Here is a 16,167-nt window from a genome sequence, read left to right as displayed (position 1 = left end):
CATATGGTCTGAAGCCTGCCACTGTGTGTGTTGGTTCTGGGGCCTCTTGGGATGGTCTCTGGTACAGGTCAATGTCAGACACTGCTTGTGACCAGCCCTGGGCTACCTGTTAAGAGCCACGAAGCAATACACAGTTGGTAGCTGCCTATGCTGGGCCTGGGTGTGCGTGGGAGGGGCCAAGCTGCTTACCAAGACCTGCTGCCAGCAATACTGGGGCTGGACTGGATCAACAAAAGGCCCAAAGCTTCCTGAGATCCACCACCACCTGCTGGCTGCCTGTTAGACTGAGCCACAGAAAGAGCCTCAGGAGGTACATAAGTTGGTGAGGGAGTTTCCTGGGGAGTAACCAGGTAAAGAAGAGTGCTTTTTTTCAAGGTTAATGCAGATTCACACTTGCTGCCAGGGCTGAGTCTGAGACAATTCAGCAAAAGTCTCCAAGTACACCAAGTCCAACAGCTGCCTGCCTGGGTCCTGTGGATCTTAGCAGTGGAGCATGGTTTTAGGAAGTCATCAGGGTAGAGCCAGTATAGCTCATCAGGTTAGCAGAGATTAAGATTTATCCGTGTGGTGAGAGGGCTCTGCACAGAAATTGTGGTACCTGTCAAGCATATAGGAATATGGCTCTCACCTAGAAGCCACCCAGTTTTTTCCTCCCTCTGTATTTCTGACATCCCCCAAACTCTTCTGCAATTCGAAAGACTGCAATCCAGGCCCAGAATGGCCACTGGCAGAGGCCACAGCCATGTAGGATAGCAGGCTCAACACAGAAATGGTAGAGGATATTTTGGGTGTGTGGTGAAAATGGTCCTCATCCAAAGTCACACAACTCAGACTCTCCCTCCATGTCTCCAGCACCCCTCCCCCACACCAGTTCTCTCAGAATTCCTCAAAAGAGTTTTTTTTTTTCCTCAAGAGAGTTTTAAGAAAGGCTGTAATGTGGGTCCAGGTTGGCTGCTGCAGCAGAGCTGACAGTCATGCCCACCAGACCCATGTGGAAGCTGGGTGTGGATGGGCCTGTGGGAGTTGTCAGGGTGGGGCTAGTGTAGCTCCGCAGGTCAACGTCTTCTGGGGGGTGTGGTCAATCCAGGAAAGCAGGGGTTTGTGGGCAACGTGGGAGAGGGACTCAACCCAAGGACATTGGTGGCTGTCCCTCACACTCTCTCCACAAAACCACACAACTTAAACTCTCCCTGTATGACTTTGGCACTCTTTAGCTGTCATCCTTCTGCCAGAGCCAAGTGAGTGCCTGTGAGCTAGATTTTGTGCATTGTCCCTTTAAGTGGATGTCTCATTTCTAGTCTTCTGTCTCACTTGGGCAGATGGAAGAATCCCAGCTGATATCACAGCCAAGTGTTACCTGGTACTTTCTTCCTGGAACCTAGAACTTGCACTCAGTACTCCAGGCTTGGGAGCTCTTTGCGGGTGAGAACCTCACTTCTCAGGGGGACCTTTGCAGCTCAGATATCCTTCCAGATTCTTAACTGCTGCGCATGGATGTGTGTCTGCCTGTTTCTTGCCTCTGCTCCTCCTACCAGACCTTGACTCAGCTTCTTCTGTAATCCTCAGTTAAAATACTTTTGCTCAGCTAGCTTTCCACTGTTTCTCCAGATTGATTGTTCTTCAATTTAGTTGTAACCTTGATGTGATCATGGGAGGAGGTGACTTCAACTTCTACCTATGCCCAAACTTTTAATCTCTCCTCTCCTTTGTCTTTTTTAGTATTTTTGTTAAATTGTTGATGAAACATCCTGTTTCTATTTCTAACTAGAGGATATTTTAGGTTAAAAAAACCTTCTTAACTTTACATTTTGCTAATGAGCTGTATCAAGAATGGCAACATACATTGTTTCTTCTATGTAAAATGGACTTTTCTGAATGTTTTCACTTCACCTTATCTTGCCTGCAATTTTTTCCTCCCTTTTGTGGTTACATTGTGTGACTTTCAACATAAAAATTATCTTTAAATTATTGTGTATCCTAATGTATTTTTATTTTTTTATTTTAATTGTTCAAGTACAGTTTTCTGTCTTTTCCTCCCATCCCAGCCCACCCACCCAGCCCTCCCCACCTTCCTCCCATTTCCACCCTGCCTAGTTTTTGTCCATGTGTCCTTTATACTCGTTCCTGTAAACCCTCCCCTTTTTCCCCTGAAATTCCCCTGGAATTCCCTCCCCTCTGAACTCTGTCAATGTGTTCTTTATTTCAGTGTCTTTGATTATATTTTGCTTATTTCTTTGTGCTGTTGTTTAGGTTCCTGTTATAGATGAGATCATATGATATTTGTCTTTTACCACCTGGCTTATTTCGCTTAGCATAATGCTTTCCAGCTTCATCCATGCTGTTGCAAAGGGTAGGAGCTCCTTCTTTCTTTCTGCTGCATAGTATTCCATTGTGTAAATGTAACATAGTTTTTTGATCCATTCATTTACTGATGGGCATCTAGGTTGCTTCCAATACTTGGCTATTGTAAATTGTGCTGCTATGAACATTGGGGTGCATAGGTTCTTTTGGATTGGTGTTTCAGGGTTCTTAGGATATAGTCCCAGCAGTGGAATTGCTGGGTCAAAAGGCAGATCCATTTTTAGTTTTCTGAGAAAATTCCATACTGTTTTCCATAGTGGTTGTACCAGTCTGCAGTCCCACCAACAGTGCACAAGGGTCCCCTTTTCTCCACAGCCTCTCCAACACTTGTTGTTTGTTGCTTTGTTTATGATAGCCATTCTGACTGGTATGAGGTGGTATCTCATTGTGGTTTTAATTTGCATCTCTCTGATAGCTAGTGATATTGAGCATCTTTTCATGTGTCTCTGGATCCTCCGTATGTCCTCCTTGGAGAAGTGTCTGTTCAAGTCCTTTGTCCTTTTTTTAATTGGGTTGCTTGTCTTCTTACAGTTGCATCATGGGAGTTCTTTATATATTTTGGAGATTAAACCCTTGCCTGAGGTATCATTGGCAAATATGTTTTCCCATACAGTTGGTTCTCTTTTTATTTTAATACTGTTTTCTTTAACTGTGCAGAAGCTTTTTATTTTTATGAGATCCCATTTGTTTATTTTTTCCTTTATGCCCCTTGCTCTAGGGGACATATCAATAAAAATGCTGTGTGAAATATCTGAGATTTTCCTGTCTATGTTCTCCTCTAGGACTTTAATGGTGTCAGGGCTTATATTTAAAGTTTTTATCCACCTTGAATTTATTTTTGTGTATGGTGTAAGTTGGTGCTCGAGTTTCATTTTTTTGCTTGTAGCTGCCCAGTTCTCCCAACACCATTTGTTGAAGAGGCTATTTCTACTCCATTTTAGGTTGCTGCCCCCTTTGTTGAATATTAACTGACCGTAAAGACTTGGGTTTATTTCTGGACTCTCTGTTCTGTTCCACTGGTCCATGTGCCTGTTTTTATGCCAGTAGCAGGCTGTTTTGATTACAGTGGCCTTGTAATAGAGTTTGGTATCAGGTATTGTGATCCCTCCTACTTTGCTATTCTTTCTCAAAATTGCAGCAGCTATTCAGGGTTGTTTATGGTTCCATATAAGTTTTTGAAGTGTTTGTTCTATGTCTGTGAAATATGCCATTGGCACTTTAATAGGTATTGCATTGCATGTGTAAATTGCTTTAGGTAGTATGGACATTTTGATGATGTTAATTCTTTCAGTCCATGAACACAGTATATGTTTTCATTTGTTTGTGTCTTCCTTGGTTTCTTTCTTCCGAGTTTTATAGTTTTCTGAATACAGGTCTTGTATATCCTTAGTTAGATTTATTCCTAGGTATTTTATTTTTCTTGTTGCTATATCAAATGGGATTTTTTTCTTGATTTCTGCTTCTGCTGTTTCATTGTGGGTATACACAAATGCCTTTGATTTCTGGATATTGACTTTGTATCACACTGTTTTGCCAAATTCATTTATTAGGTTGAGCAGTTTTTTGGCCAAGTGTAGGATTTTCTATGTACACTATCATGTCATCTGCAAACAATGACAGTTTTGTTTCCTCCTTTCTGATTTTATTTCCTTTTCTTGTCTCATCTCTGTGGCTAAAACTTCCAATACTATATTGAATAGAAGTGGTGACTAATGTACTTTTATTGCCAAATTGTTTTATATTTGGAGTTATAAGTTATAATTTTATATTTTACTGGTTTTAACATTTCCTCACCAGTGCTATAATACCATAATGTTCTCATTTTTAAGTCCATATTTTGATGCATCATTAGATTATTGATTTATGTCTTCATGGTTTTTTAAAACAATGGTATATGAATGATATATTTTCTGTATCCTGCAATATCTTGTATTAACTTCTAATCATCCATGTCCAGATGATCAATGCATGGGTCACAGGCTTTCCACTATGTATATCTGAGGATGTTACCCTCATTTTCTTCTAGTTTTCCTATTATAGAGAAGAAATTTTAGGTTTTACATTTAAAAAATTATTTTATAAGTAACATCTTTCAGTTTTACTTATGGAAATTTATAGCTCTTCATCTTTAAATTCAATAATTTCATAAAATACACTTTTTTGTTTTTTAATTAGTTTTTCCTGGTACTTGATGAAAGTTTGAATCTAAGGACTGTCACCTATCCCTGGCTGGCACAGTTAAGTTGCATTTTATTTGTTCCAATACCATGTTCAGAAATGAAAACTATTTTATAAACTGAATACTCTCTGTTTTTTTTCCCTGATTTCCTTATTTTGTCTCATTTTTTATTATATTTTGAGAAAGTTCCTGAGGTTTTTCTCTGAATCACTAATTTCTTTGTTGCCAGTGTTCATTCTAGATTTTATTGCTTGTAGTACACATTTGGATTTTGCTACCTTAATTTAATTTTTCTTATTGTTTTTTTATAATATTATCCACTTTTCCTTTGTATTTTTCTCCAAAATTTGTTATTATCTCATTTTGAGAGGGCCAGTTATGTATGTTTGAGTTTTACAAATCAGGTGATTTCTCAAATGTACTCATTTCCTGCAATAAATCCTTTTTCAAGTTCACCATTCCTTGTACTGTTGACTAGTCTGAACATTTTCTCCTATAGTGCTGAATCTTCCTATAAGCCCTATGTTTGGATGACTCATTCTTGAATAAAGAGATGTTTATCTGGGACTTGCATTACCCTTATATAGGATGAATAAAATTTTCTTGAATCCTTTTTCTCTCCACCTAATTTTTAGAATTCTCTCAGATCATAAGATGAAGGCCAGCAAATATCTATAGTTCTTCTGTTGTTAGAAGAAAATGAATAAAACACTGAGATTTCAATAATTCTCTGCTCTGTTACTTTTTTGTGTTTCTTCTCCTTTTTAGTCTGTCTGTAGCACCCAAAGACAGAAAATTGATGCTGTTCACTCCTTCCTCAACCTTATTCCATTATTGGGTATCATCATTCCAAAGTAAAAGTAGAAATATGCTATTGGTTTGCATGATAGGGTGGTTAGAGCCCAAAATACCTTAGGTAACATCTCTCCCATGGAGAGGGGCAGATTTTCAGTTTTCTGGTTGGCTCACACCTTCCGTTACTGAGCTAGGCAGTAGAGAGGGGAAGAAGAATAAATTACATTTTTGCTGAAGAATGTATTCCTTCTCAGCTGGGAACTAGTTATAGCAGTGGTAGACTGAGATTTCATATTTTTCCCATGTGATTTTTTAACTGAGGAAATTCTTCCAGGATTCTCAAAATAATTTAATTTTCAGTTAAGTTTTACATGTATGTGTAAGTTTTTTCTTTCTTTTAAATAACTCTAGTTTTCATGGTTGTGAACTTCTATTCCTATTTTAACTTAAACTGGAAGTCCCATCCAATTTTCAAATAACATTATTAATAGCTGAGTCTTAGAATTCTTACCACATTATTTAGTCATCTATAGGAACAGGTTCAGTGCCAGACTTGGTTGGTTTCCAACTCACCAGCCATTCCCAATCTTCTCTAGAACTCTCACTTCCTTTCAGTAATTTATTTTTGTAGACTCTCTTTTAGCTAGAATTAATCCCATCCTAGACAATTGAATATTAGAGAACATGTAAACATGTGTTAGGGGGCTGTATCTAACATTTTTTTCTGTAATAAAAGAAAAGAAATATGGAGAGAAGTTTTTCACCTCCTTCCCTCCATTTCTGTATTGCATGTTCTTTTACCAATGAATGCCATGATTTATCCAGGGATGGTATTTTAATTTCCGTAGCACATTTTAATTTACCTTTTTAGGTAGAAAGAAAACTTTAGTATTATTTAATTTTTAAATAAAAGTTTCTTGATTGCTATGCTCCATTTGCCACATTTGATATTGTTCTCTAAATTTTTATAGTTAATAATTCATGCACTGTAAATATTAAGTGACAGTGACTAATAAGAGCTTCATATGCCAATGCTCATAGTAGTTCTCAACAATGCTGATTCTTAATGTGTCTGGATACCTTTGCCTTTTATTCCCTTTATGCTCAACCTTTTTATTCTATGCTTCTTGAAGGGAGATGATTATGTCACTCATCCCCACAAATGGGAGACTGCCAAGCAGCCAGTAAGTCCCCTTGGAAGTGTGGGAACACAGTGGCTTCATTGAAAGTAGCCACCCAGGAGGCCAAAGGAGAGAATCCTTGGCAATGAACAAAGAAAATCAGACTTGAGACTGCTGCCCCATTAATAAGCTGATCTTAAAAGCATCAAACAAGTTAAAAACCTTTATCTCAACACTAATCTCCACACTTAACACTCTAAATCTATTAAAGCATTGGCTTCATTAGGCATTATTTGCTGTTTCCAAGCCATAATGATTTCCTAGGACTGAAGCACCCAGTTTTCCTGGCCATTGGTATCTCCTAGTCCCCACTGTCAATGCTCATTTTCTGGGTCAACACATACCCAGCCACCCTCAGTTCCACCTACCAGGAATTCAGACACTTGAAGATCTTTATAGTCCTTAAATCTCCTTTTCCTAAGGTTAAGTGTCCCTCATCTCTTTCATTGTCCTTCTAAAGACCTCATTCCCAGACCCTTTACTATCTGGATCTCTCCACAGTGAATGCAACCTCTCCTGTCAGAATCCTTTCAATGTGATATCTGCAACTCCATTGGTAGTATCTTAGGCTGAGTTTTTTTTCAGAGGAGCATCCTGGGATGAGGATTGAAATTCAGGCAGATATATATGAAGTCATCCTAGCAAGCACAAGTAAGGAGTGAAGATGATCAAAGAGAGAAGGAAGCTAATATAGGCTACATGCATGAGCACTTAACTGCTGTGGGCAACTGGGGTGTCAGTCCTGCTCTGTGCCTCAGAACCTGCATGGAGCTCACTCTCAGAGCTGCCCCACCTCTGAGTGAAGAAGCTGTATGCCCACCTTGACTCTTACTATGATAACTGTTCTAGATAGGATCTGATAAAGCATAAATTATCATAAACACTGCCTTTGTTAATAGTCTAGGATTCTTCAGTTTGTTTTTAAGCAGCTAAATCATATCTTTTAAAATTTGTTACCAATCAAACCCCCCCAGATTTATTCTCTGAGAGCCAAGCCCTTGCCTACTTGTATGTGAGCAGTTTGTTTACTTGTTACTTGATGAGTTGGGGGCATTTACCTGCAGTATCCTGTTTATATTGCCTCTGTCTCTTATTCAGTTGGTTTAGATGCAGGACTCGAACCTGAGATCAGTCTTCTGCCTGGAGTTGCCCTGCTTCCAGGCTGTCTGTTTCTTCCCTTTCCCTTTCCTGCATGAGGCAGGCTTTTCCTGTCCTAACATCTTTTCCTGCTCAGATAACCACTTTTTCAGCTCTTCGGTCCCAGTCCTGCCATGAGTCAAATAGTTAATAACACATGTTATTCCCTAATGAAGTTTTGTACATTAAAACATGAAATTCCACAGCTGTCACTGATGAAACCCATGTAGCTATTTTCCTTTCTAGTTAGAGAACTCAAGGGACGTTAATTTTTCTATGAACATATATGACTAATTATAGATTTTCCATGGAAAGTAATTAAATTAGTATACATTGCACATTCACAAATTTACTTTCATTCTATTTAGATTTGCACAAAAACTTTAGCTTCTTTATTTTCTATGAAGGGTCTTATTTTGCTCAGAATCCCTTCACTGTGCCAGGAAAAAGAGAAAAAATTAAATTTGCCAGCATATCATAATGGCATCCAATTTAAGTAGCCTTTCAGATGAGTCAGTCTCTTTGAGAAAATTCTTGGCCTTTCCTCTGTTTTTCTCCTTCTCCATTACTTTTTTTTGTTCCTGATAGATCTCCCTACATGTGAAAAACCCTTGTGGAGCTGAAGCCTGATATGTGGGCAGTGTGGTGTTCTCTGGAGATGAGAGACCATTGACATGAGCCAGTAACTACTGGCTTTAGGTTTGATGGTCTGGGTCGCTGGCTTCTGGTTGCAAATACATTATGGCCTCTTTGTCTTGATTCCAGGTTTTTGTTGGTCCACTAGCCTTTTCATCATCTCCATATCCCCTAAGTGGGTCCCCTAGAACCTTAGACTCTTCTGATTTCTCCGAGCAGTGTGGAGCAACAGGAGTGCAACAGTAGGCTTATCTATCCAGCCACCCTCCTCCAGCAAGGGGGCCCTCATAGTCCATGTCATGCTGAATAATATACAAACAATAGGGAGTTTCAGAGAAGCATCTCCAAGCTATGGCCAGCCTCTCCTGACATTTTTGTATTTGTCCATACCTGTCTAGAAATTTTTATTGTTTTCTTTTTTGAGGTTCTATTGTAAGAAGCGGAAAGCATGAATAAACACATCTGTCTCTCTTCCCCTTTGTAGATGAGACAATTAGTGCTCATTAAATATTCCATTCCACTCTCTCTCTTTTGGATCATGTGACTATTTGGGGCCAATTACCACCTCCAGGTTGACACGACTAAGAGCAGGTGTTGCCTCCACTATGTCTGTCTTCTCATGCCATGACAACTCACCAGAAGCCACAGAATTAAGGAGGGCAGAGCTCCAAGTTGAAGGCAGGAAGCCTGTCCTGTATCCAACTTAAAGAGAACTGGAAACAAACGTTTGTTGTGAAAAGCTCTTGGGACGTTGGAGTTTGGTACTACTGTAGGGGAGTAATCACCCTGCAATGCCTACACTGTCCCAGGATGTTGAGGCAGAAAGAGATAAACCCCCCACTTCCTCTTCCTGTCAGGAAAGGTGATTTCCTACTTTGTACCCTTCCCCGGGGGGATGGTGAAGTGCATTAAGCTTTGTGGTTGAGCCTTTATGATGTAGGACTGAACCTTACTGGGCCAGCTGGGGTAGATTTTGAACTAGTATTTATCCCCAGTATGTATTTTCATAGATAATTATGTATGTTTCATCTCACATGTTTTCATATAACTTGCTGAACTGGTACAAGGAGCTGTGCTGATTGTAAATGCTGGAAGTTGTAGTGTCAACAAAATCATCAATAAGCAAAAGGTGGTTACACTGAGTCCAAACACACGCCTGAGAAATGTGATATGTTAATTGTGTCCCCCAAAAGATGTTGATGTCCTCACCCCCAGTACCTGTAAATGTGACCTTATTTTGAAATAGGTTCTTTGCAGATGATAAGGTTAACTAAGATTAGGACATTAGGGTGGGCCCTAATCCAGTATGATTGGTGTATCTAGGAAATGGGACATCTGGGCACAGAGATAGACATGCATGGAGGGAAGACAATGTGAAGACAGGGAGAGCACCATATACAAACCAAGGAACACCTGAAGCTACCAAAGCCTGAGGAGAAATTGTCCCTCACAGCTCTCAAAAGGAGCTGACCTTGCTGACGCCTTGATCTGGGACTTGTAGCCACCGGTACTAGGGACAACACATTGTTGTTGTTTGAGCCCCACAGGTTTTGTGCTAGCATCCCTAGGAAAGGAATTCAGGATGATATGTGCCCATTTAAGTGTGGTAGTTACTTCAGAGAGAGAGTGGGGAAAGGGATGAGTGGGAGAGAGAGGCTACAGTTCTATGTGTAATGTTTTTCCTCTTGAAGAAAAAGAGAAAATGTGATGAAATATTAAATGTGTTAGATCTGAGTGACAGGTGGTGTCTATATGGACATCATGTTTATTCATGTATTTTTGTTTGTTTGGCATGTAGCCAAAGACCATAATCATTAAGGTATCAATTGCTGGGCTGTGTTTTCCCACCCTGCACAGCAAGCTTGCCCTAGCCTTTCATTAACCTCATGTTGCATGACCTTGCCTTTTACATACGTGTGTTTTCTGGACCTGCCACATAGAGGGTAATTCATAGTTTCAAATTCATAATACCCATTGTGATTCATAATTTAACATTTGAAAAAAGAAGATAAAAACATGTACAGTAAAATGACAGAAAACTCACAATTATTAACAACCACACCTAAAACAAAAACAAAAACAAACCAAATGAACAGCTAGAACAAGAACAGAATTACAGAAATGGAGATCATATGGAGGGCTAGCAACAAGGAAGTGGGAGCAGGAGAGAGGGAGTAAATGTATAGAGAATAAGTAGCATAGATGATAGGTAGAAAATAGACAGGGGGAGGGTAAGAATAGTATGGGAAATGTAGAAGCCAAAGAACTTATGACACATGGACATGAACTAAGGTGGGGAATATGGGTGGGAGGGAGTGTGCAGGATGGAGGGGAGTGAAGGGGGGAAAATGGGACAACTGTAATAACATAATAATGTATATTAAAAAACAACAACAACAAAAAGAAAATGTGATTATATCTTTCGATAGGAAAACCAGCAATTGCAGCACTAAATAGAAGCCGCTTCCTAAGGCTATGTGGAGAATCGCAGCTAACAGCTAGTGCATTTTAAAAAAATCTATTGATGAGAGAGAGAGAGCAAGAGTGCAACACCAATTTATTGTTCCACCTATTTATGCATTCATTGCTTTCTTCTAATGTGTGCCCAGAATGGAGATCAAACCCACAACCTTAACCTATGGGGATGACACTCTAACCAACTGAGCTACCAGACCAGGACTCAGCCAGCACATTTCTATCACCAATGAGGTAGCTGTTCAGTTTCTGGTGTAAGAGGGACTGGAAGCTCCTTAGAGGCTGGAGGGGAGCACTGGCAGGAGCACTAGATTGCCCTGGAGTATGACCATTTTCCCAAGCTCGATGAGGAGCAGGAGCTCAGGATAGTCATCATCTACAGCATTCTCTCTTAATTCAGAACCCAGAATTGTGTAATTACCATTGCACTTTTCAATGTGGCTTCCTGAGAGTAGCAAACTATACTTAATACTTTCCTAAAAATTTAAGAACACAGTGTCCATGGAAAGTATATGTTTTGCAAGTGTTTTGACCTTGGGGAAGAAATCTCTTTGGGCCTCGTTTCTCCACCTGTAAATTGGGAATAATTATGGGAGTACCTCATAGGATTACTGAGAACATTAAGATGATTAATTCTTTATAAAATATGTAGCACACAACTATACAAATACCTATAATTTTGCTAGATTTAAGAAACATTTTCTCACTCTGAAACTTCTTTCTCCTTTTGTTAACTTGAATTGCAGTAGACCTGCTTTATATATGGGAATTATTAAAATCACCACAATAGATACATATATTAAATAATTATGCTGTACATCTAAAACTAATACAGTGTTACATATCAATTATATCTCAATTAAAAAAAACACCACCACTTTTTTGTTGTTTGTGTTTTGCTTTTTATCTTAAGCATCTTGATTTGGTCAGACAGGTAGGTGTCAAGGAGAAGAGCCAGAGCCAGACCTTAGGTTACCCTCTCACCCCACAGACAATCTATGTATTACTGGGAAAAAATTTTAAACATCAACATTTTGTAAAATCTTTTCCATGGTGTTGTATTATGATTTCAGAGATGACTCAGTTTATAATTTTGAAGATGGCTTACATTCATTTTTGCTTGGCCCCAAGTAGGCAAAGAATGACAAGTTTCATGATAAAATGTCTGACTTTTCAACTGTTCTATCAAGTGGTTAATATGTAATGAAATATACACAGTGGGAGACCTGCACCACCTCCTTTACTACTGCACAAAGTGTAACTACTGTCGTCTATGCTTTGGGTGCTGCTCAAGTGATGCATTTGACTCCAAACTTAGGAGCTGCACACATCCAGATTCTCTGCCCTGATTTCTTGACCTTGATTAAGTCTTAGTGATAAGTTCCCTTCCATCCTCCCAAAATGAGTGTTACTACCTGCCTTGACCAGAGCCCTGAGCTGTTACTACCACAAGGCCAACTTTCACAGATGCAGTGTTGGACAAATGTCCAGATGTTCAAATAAAAAAGAAAACCCCACTTCAACAAGCATAGTTGAAGGCCGCATAAAGAGTTATAAAGCTGCTAAATCTATGCATTTCACACCCCATCATTTCATACTCCATCTCTGAAACCTCTGCCTTAGAGTACATGATTATTCAGCCCAGCCACTTCCTAACCACCATGGTGTGAACAGTGAAAAATACAGATAACAGATTGTCTCTGGATGAAGACAAACACAGCCGTTTGTGTGTCTTGGTTTTCCTCTTCTCTTTTCCTAAACTAAACACTCATGGCCTCTTGACACCGCTCTGTTCTGCGCACATTGATACAGGCCTGGTGGGTGGTGGTGGAGGACTGAGTTCACCACACATCGCATTCTCAGAATGTAACTTGTAAAGTGTCCCAAAGGAATGTGGTTCAGGGTACCCTTTGGTTCTACGCTTGAGCTCACTGTCTTGCAGGAGCAGTAAATTATTTGTGCTGTAGAGGAATCATATGATTTTTGAATGGTAGACTCATAAATTCATGATTTATAATTAAATTAGACCTAAGGAAAATACCTCAAGTTGTGTCTATTTGATTTTTTCTGGCTTTTTTTGAAGGTTCCTCAAACAGACTGAATGGAAATTTCACTTAAGAAATTGTTGTTATAAAATTTTATGGGACCATCTCAGTGGTTAGGGGACTGTTAAACATCACTGCAGGGGGAAAAACAAACACAATTAGACACAGACTAGCTGTTCTGCTTGCAGGGTGAAAACCAAAGTCACAGTGGAAATGCCATGTCCATGGAAGCTTAGCATTCAGCTCAGCAGGGTTTCCTGATGCAAGATTATCATAAAAATTCTGCCATGTTCTACTTTCTATTTTTTCTTCTCTTTTTTCTTACTACCTCTTAAAAACCTGGACTTTATTTTTTAAAGCTTTTTTTTTTTGGTTCACAGAAAAATTGAGCAGAATGTACAGAGATTTTTCATGTACTTCTGCCCAGTTGCACCCCCGCCACCCCCACTATATTCCCTACGAGAGTGGTGCCTTTGCTAAAACTGATGCACTGAGGTTGCACTGACACATTCTGATTACCTAGAGTCCATGGTTTGCTAAGGTTCACTCTTGATGTTGTACATTCTATGGACTTTGAAAAATAATGACATATCCACCATTGTGGTATCATACAGAGTACTGTCATTATCCTAAAAATCCTCTGTACTCCTCCTGTTCATCCATCCTTCCCCCTTAACCCCTGGTAACTACTGATTTTTTTACTGTGTTCATACTTTTGTTTTCCAAGAATATCATATAGTTGGAATCATACAGTATGTAGCTTTTTCAGACTAGCTTCTTTCACTCGTAATATAGATACAAAGTTCCTTGAAGTCTTTTCATGGCTGGCTGACTTATCTTTTTTAGTGCTGAATGATATTCCATTGTCTGCATGTACCACAGTTTGTTTATTCATCACCTACTGAAGGACTTTTTGGTGGCTTACAAGTCTTGACAATTATTAATAAAGCTGATATAAATATCCCTGTATAGGTTTTTGTGTGGACATACATTTTTAACTCCTATGGGTAAACACTAAGGAGTTGTACATGCTGAATCATATGGTAAGAGTATGTTTAGTTTGTAAAGCACTGTTGGACTGTCTTCCAAAATGGCTGTGCCATTTTGCACCCCACCAGCAGTGAATGGCAGCCTCCTGTTACTCTATGTCATTTTATTGTTGAGTTCTAAGAGTTCCTTTTTGTATTTTAAATAACAGTTCTTTGTCATACCTGTCTTTCACTAATATTTTCTCCCTGTTGTAGCTTGTCTCTATTTTCTTGACAGTGTCTTTTGCAGAGCAGAAATTTTTAATTTTAATTAAGTCCAGCTTATCAATTCTTTATTTTATGAATTACGTCCCCAGTGTTGAATCTAAAAAGTCATTAACAAACCCCAGGTCTTTTGATTTTCTCCCATGTTATCTTTCAGCAGTTTTATAGTTTTGCATTTTATATTTAGGTCTGCGATCCACTTTGAGTTAATTTTTATGAAAGGTGAAAGATCTTTGTCTAGATTCATTTGTTTGCATGTGGCTGTACAGTTGTTCCAACACCATTTGTTGAAAAGACTGACTATCTTTTATTGTTTTTACTCCTTTGTCAAAGACCAGTTTATCATATTTATGTGGGCCAATTATCTCGGCTCTCTATTCTGTTCCTTTGTTTATTCTTTCACTAATACCATACTGTCTTGGTTACTATAGCTTAACATTAATTCTGGAAGTCAAGGAGTGGCAGTCTTCCAACTTGGTTCTACTTCCATTTTATATTGTGTATTCCAGGTCTTTTGCCTATCCACAGAATCTTTAGAATAAGTTTCTTAATATCCACAGAATAACTTGCTGGGAGTTTGATTGGGATTACATTGAATCCATAGATCAAGATGGGAAGAGCTAACATCTCGACAATATTGCATCTTTTTATCCATGAACATGGAATATCTCTCCATTCATTTTATTCCATTATTCTTTACTAGAATTTAATGTTCCAAATTTCACTTGTTTATGACTGGCATATAGAAAAGCAATTGACCTGTGTATATTATTAACCTTGGGACCTGTAGCCTTACTATACTTACTTATTAGTTTCAGGAATTCTATTTGTTAATTCTTTGGGATTTTCTACACAGATACTCATGTAATTTGCAAATAAAGACAGTTTCATTCTTTATTTGCAATCTGTATACCTTGATTTTCTTGCCTGATGCATTATTTAAAACTTCCAGTATGATACTGAAAAAGATTGGTGAGAGGGAAAATCTTTGCCTTGTTTCTGATCTTAGTGGGAAAGCTTTAAGTTTCTTAACATTAAGTCACTAAGTATGGTGTTTGCTGTTGGTATTTTGTAGCCACTCTTTATCAAGTTGAGCAAGTCCCCTCTATTCCTAGTTTACTGAGAGTTTTTTTTTATCATAAATGAGTATTGGATTTTGTTGAATATTTTTCTGCATTACTTGATATGTTTATAAAATTGTCATTTAGCCTATTGATATAATTGATTGTATTAACTGGTTTCTGAATCCTGAACTGGCCTTGAATACCTGGGATAAATCCTTCTTTGTTTTATACATTGTTGAAATTGATTTGTTAAGATTTTATTGAGCATTTAGGCATGTATGTATTGATAGATATTTATCTGTAGTTTCCTTTTCTTTTAATGTCTTAGTGTGGTTTGGGTATTAGTGTAATGTTGGCTTCATGGAATTAAGTTAGAAAGTATTTCTTTGCTTCTATCCTCCAAAAATAATTGTAGAGAATTAGTATAATTTTTTCCTTATTATTTCCTAATTTTAAAATATCATTTTTGTTCCTTCATTTAAAATTTCTTCAATTGTGGTAAAACATATATACCGTAAAATGCACTATTTTCAGGTGTACAGTTCAGTAGTGTTTAGTCAAATTGTTGTGTAAGTAATCACCAGAACTCTTTTTCTTGCAAAATGAAAACTAAATCAAATGACTTCCTATTTTACTCTCTCTCCAAACCCTAGCAACCACCACTCTACTTTCTGTCTCTAGGAATTTGACTACTCTAAGTACCTCATATAAATGGAATCATAGTTTTACTTCTTTTGTGAGTGCCTTATTTTACTTAGTATAATATCCTCAAGGTTCATCCAACTCAAAGAATGTGTCCGAATTCCCTTTTTTTAAGGTTGAATAATATTTTGTTGTATGTATATAGCACATTTTGCTTACCATTTATCCATTAATGGACATTTGGGTTCTTTTCCTTTGTAGTACTAAGTACTACCTTAAGCCTTAGGAGTTTGTGGTAAGGCTGCAACATAGTTGTATAGGTCGTCTTATACACAAGTTTGTCATCATTTATAGTGATCTCAGATTTGAGTAAACTGGAAAAGCTTAATTTCTTTTCCT

Source organism: Phyllostomus discolor, chromosome 8, assembly GCF_004126475.2.
Source record: "Phyllostomus discolor isolate MPI-MPIP mPhyDis1 chromosome 8, mPhyDis1.pri.v3, whole genome shotgun sequence".
Lineage (NCBI taxonomy): Eukaryota > Metazoa > Chordata > Mammalia > Chiroptera > Phyllostomidae > Phyllostomus > Phyllostomus discolor.
This window is presented reverse-complemented; position numbering follows the sequence as displayed.